General features: G+C 45.1%; 1 protein-coding gene across 1 annotated transcript in view; it reads right to left on the reverse strand.

The window, feature by feature from the left end:
- LOC124027426 (receptor-type tyrosine-protein phosphatase mu) overlaps positions 1 to 5,000 on the reverse strand; it is a gene marked incomplete at its 3' end in the record, with an annotated part of 45,113 nt that overhangs the window by 26,948 nt on the left and 13,165 nt on the right. The gene's annotated exons all lie outside the window — the stretch shown is intronic.

Consider the following 5,000-nt stretch of genomic DNA (forward strand, 5'->3'; position numbering starts at 1 on the left):
AAGAAAGCCATTTCTTAAAGATATCCATAAAAAGTGTTGTTTAAAGTTTGCCAAAAGCCACCTGGGAGACACACCAAACATGTGGAAGAAGGTGCTCTGGTCAGATGAAACCAAAATTGAACTTTTTGGCAACAATGCAAAACGTTATGTTTGGCGTAAAAGCAACACAGCTCATCACCCTGAACACACCATCCCCACTGTCAAACATGGTGGTGGCAGCATCATGGTTTGGGCCTGCTTTTCTTCAGCAGGGACAGGGAAGATGGTTAAAATTGATGGGAAGATGGATGGAGCCAAATACAGGACCATTCTGGAAGAAAACCTGATGGAGTCTGCAAAAGACCTGAGACTGGGACGGAGATTTGTCTTCCAACAAGACAATGATCCAAAACATAAAGCAAAATCTACAATGGAATGGTTCAAAACTAAACATATCCAGGTGTTAGAATGGCCAAGTCAAAGTCCAGACCTGAATCCAATCGAGAATCTGTGGAAAGAACTGAAAACTGCTGTTCACAAATGCTCTCCATCCAACCTCACTGAGCTCGAGCTGTTTTGCAAGGAGGAATGCGAAAAAAATTCAGTCTCTCGATGTGCAAAACTGATAGAGACATACCCCAAGCGACTTACAGCTGTAATCGCAGCAAAAGGTGGCGCTACAAAGTATTAACTTAAGGGGGCTGAATAATTTTGCACGCCCAATGTTTCAGTTTTTGATTTGTTAAAAAAGTTTGAAATATCCAATAAATGTCGTTCCACTTCATGATTGTGTCCCACTTGTTGTTGATTCTTCACACAAAAAAATAGTTTTATATCTTTATGTTTGAAGCCTGAAATGTGGCAAAAGGTCGCAAAGTTCAAGGGGGCCGAATACTTTCGCAGGCACTGTATAAAAAATCTGCCATGTGGTGTTACAGAAAATCTTGCATTTTTAAAGCAAGCTTGCTTCAATTCTAGACATTTTGCCATGGGGCGAAGAGCAGATTTTGTAACTAATTTAATGCAAGTCTACTCATTCAGCCACGGGGAGCATAACAGAATAAGATGTTTTTCAGCTCATTTCCTGTAATTATACACATTCTTCTATGAGGTGGAGAGAAATGTGAAACTGACCAACAAAATCAAATGCCCCCCCCCACCTCCCCCGGTCCGGTGAATCCACCATGATTACTTCGTTTCGATAGTTAAATTAAATTAATAGTTAATTAATTAAAACATGTTAGGGCTAATTGACGGACTACCGGCGAGGCACAACTACATTTAGAAATGTCGCTATTAGAAATGTCACTATTAGAAATGTCACTATTAGAAATGTGACTATTAGAAATGTCACTATTAGAAATGTTACTATTAGAAATGTCACTATTAGACATGTGACTATTAGAAATGTCACTATTAGACATGTCACTATTAGAAATGTCACTATTAGACATGTCACTATTAGAAATGTCACTATTCTACCTAGCAACAGCCAGTTGAGGCCGTGACTAACTTGGGCAACCGGTACATATCAGCAGATCAATGCTGAAGTGTCTGTCCGCCTGTCTGTCTGTCTGTTCTGGTCCTGTCTGTTCTGGTCCTGTCTGTTCTGTTGGTCCTGTCTGTTCTGGTCCTGTCTGTTCTGTTCTGTCTGTTCTGGTCCTGTCTGTTCTGGTCCTGTCTGTTCTGGTCCTGTCTGTTCTGGTCCTGTCTGTTCTGGTCCTGTCTATTCTGGTCCTGTCTGTTCTGGTCCTGTCTATTCTGGTCCTGTCTGTTCTGTTGGTTCTGTCTGTCTTGTTCTGTTCTGTCTGTTCTGTCGGTCCTGTCTGTTCTGGTCCTGTCTGTTCTGTCGGTCCTGTCTATTCTGGTCCTGTCTGTTCTGGTCCTGTCTATTCTGGTCCTGTCTGTTCTGGTCCTGTCTGTTCTGGTCCTGTCTATTCTGGTCCTGTCTGTTCTGGTCCTGTCTGTTCTGGTCCTGTCTATTCTGGTCCTGTCTATTCTGGTCCTGTCTGTTCCATTGGTCCTGTCTTTTCTGTTGGTCCTGTCTGTTCTGGTCCTGTCTGTTCTGGTCCTGTCTTTTCTGGTCCTGTCTGTTCTGGTCCTGTCTGTTCTGGTCCTGTCTGCTCTGGTCCTGTCTGTTCTGTCGGTCCTGTCTGTTCTGGTCCTGTCTGTTCTGGTCCTGTCTGTTCTGTCGGTCCTGTCTGTTCTGGTCCTGTCTGTTCTGGTCCTGTCTGTTCTGTCGGTCCTGTCTGTTCTGTCGGTCCTGTCTGTTCTGGTCCTGTCTGTTCTGTCGGTCCTGTCTGTTCTGGTCCTGTCTGTTCTGGTCCTGTCTGTTCTGGTCCTGTCTGTTCTGTCGGTCCTGTCTGTTCTGGTCCTGTCTGTTCTGGTCCTGTCTGTTCTGGTCCTGTCTGTTCTGGTCCTGTCTGTTCTGTCGGTCCTGTCCTGTTCTGGTCCTGTCTGTTCTGTCGGTCCTGTCTGTTCTGGTCCTGTCTGTTCTGTCGGTCCTGTCTGCTACGTTGGTCCTGTCTGTCTGTCTGTCTGTCTGTCTGTCTGTCTGTCTGTCTGTCTGTCTGTCTGTCTGTCTGTCTGTCTGTCTGTCTGTCTGTCTGTCTGTCTGTCTGCTTGTTAATCTGTCTTAATCTGTCTGCCTGCCTGTTCATCTGTCTGTCCTGTTCATCTGTCTGCCTGCCTTCATCTGTCTGCCTGTTCGTCTGCCTGTTCGTCTGCCTGTTCGTCTGCCTGTTCGTCTGTCTGTCTGTCTGTCTGTCTGTCTGTCTGTCTGTCTGTCTGTCTGTCTGTCTGTCTGTCTGTCTGTCTGTCTGTCTGTCTGTCTGTCTGTCTGTCTGTCTGTCTGTCTGTCTGTCTGTCTGTCTGTCTGTCTACCTGATGGTGTGGTGTCTGTGTAGTATCTGTAATCTCCTGCTACAGATGCAGTCTACAGTAACCACAGCCAGTCATTCAATCAGTCAGTCAGTGAATCAGTCAGTTAGTCAGTCGGTTGGTCGCCTCAACGCCTCCAATATAACGAACGCCATCAATCAGTTTCCTCTCACTTCACAATTATCTGATCGAGGGATGGGGTGAGAGGGGGGAGATGGCGTCTGGCAGAGATAGGGACACATGGCTCACTAAGTCCGAAAGCAACTTACCAGACAGCATTACGGTACACACGCACGGTGGCTTGCGAAACTATTCCCTCCCTTGACATGTTTTTGTGTGCCTTACAATCTGGAATTAAAATAAGATTCGCCTTACAATCTGGAATTAAAATAAGATTTGGGGGGGGGTTTGTCTCATTTCGATTTACACAACATGCCTACCACTTTGAAGATGCAAAATATTTTTTATTGTGAAACAAACAAGAAATGAGACAAAAAAAAACAGTAAACTTGAGCGTGCATAATCATTCACCCCCCCCCAAAGTCAATACTTTGTAGAGCCACCTTTTTCAGCAATTACAACTGCAAGTCTCTTGGCATATGTCTCTATAAAACTTGGCACATCTAGCCAGTGGGATTTTTGTCCATTCTTCAAGGCAAAACTGCTCCAACTCCTTCAAGTTGGATGGGTTCCATTTACATCATTACATTTAAGGTGTACAAAAATCTTTAAGTCAAACCACAGATTCTCAATGTGATTGAGGTCTGGGCTTTGACTAGGCCATTCCAATACATTTAAATGTTTCCCCTTAAACCATTCGAGTGTTGCTTCAGCAGTTTGCTTAGGGTCATTGTCCTGCTGGAAGGTGAACCTCCTTCCCAGTCCCTGCCGATGAAAAACATCCCCCAGCACGATGCTGCCACCACCATGCTTCACTGTGGGGATGGTGTTTTTGGGGTGATGAGAGGTGTTGGGTTTGTGCCAGACATAGCGTTTTCTTTGATGGCCAAAAAGCTCAAATTTAGTCTCATCTGACTTCTTCAATATGTTTGGGGAGTCTCCCACATGCCTTTTGACTAACACCAAACATGTTCGTTTATTTTTTCTTTAAGCAATGGCTTTTTTCTGGACACTCTTCTGTAAAGCCCAGCTCTGTGGAGTGTACGGCTTAAAGTGGTCCTATGGACAGATACTCCAATTTCCGCTGTTGAGCTTTGCAGCTCCTTCAGGATTATCTTTGGTCTCTTTGAATAGTTTTGCAAGGCCTGTCGGTCCTATACACATAGGCCGAGTCTCAAATAGAACAAAACACGAGCGAATGGAACAGGGTGTAAAGGAACAGGGTGTAAAGGAACAGGGTGTGTAGAGAACAGGGTGTAAAGGAACAGGGTGTAAAGGAACAGGGTGTGTAGAGAACAGGGTGTAAAGGAACAGGGTGTAAAGGAACAGGGTGTAAAGGAACAGGGTGCGTAAAGAACAGGGTGTAAAGGAACAGGGTGTGTAGAGAACAGGGTGTAAAGGAACAGGGTGTAAAGGAACAGGGTGCGTAGAGAACAGGGTGTAAAGGAACAGGGTGTAAAGGAACAGGGTGCGTAAAGAACAGGGTGTAAAGGAACAGGGTGTGTAGAGAACAGGGTGTAAAGGAACAGGGTGTAAAGGAACAGGGTGCATAGAGAACAGGGTGTAAAGGAACAGGGTGTAAAGGAACAGGGTGTAATGGAACAGGGTGTAAAGGAACAGGGTGTAAAGGAACAGGGTGCTTAAAGAACAGCGTGTAAAGGAACAGGGTGTGTAGAGAACAGGGTGTAAAGGAACAGGGTGTAAAGGAACAGGGTGCGTAGAGAACAGGGTGTAAAGGACGGCCTAACGGGGAACAGTGGGGTTAACTGCCTTGTTCAGGGGCAGAAAGACAGATTTTTATCTTGTCAGCTCGGGGATTCAATCCAGCAAACTTTTCGGTTACTGACCCAAACCTCTGACCACTAGGCTACCTGCCACCTCTAATAATAAGTGTGGTCATGGAAGGTGACGTTTCGTAGGTTAGGAGAGAACGTACGCAGCAGGTTAGGAGAATTAACGTAGCTTTTTTTTTTTTACATTTAAATTGACCGAAGCTGTATCAAGCCACGACCAATACGTGC

The sequence above is a fragment of the Oncorhynchus gorbuscha genome, unplaced genomic scaffold (assembly GCF_021184085.1).
Source record: "Oncorhynchus gorbuscha isolate QuinsamMale2020 ecotype Even-year unplaced genomic scaffold, OgorEven_v1.0 Un_scaffold_3209, whole genome shotgun sequence".
Taxonomy (NCBI): domain Eukaryota; kingdom Metazoa; phylum Chordata; class Actinopteri; order Salmoniformes; family Salmonidae; genus Oncorhynchus; species Oncorhynchus gorbuscha.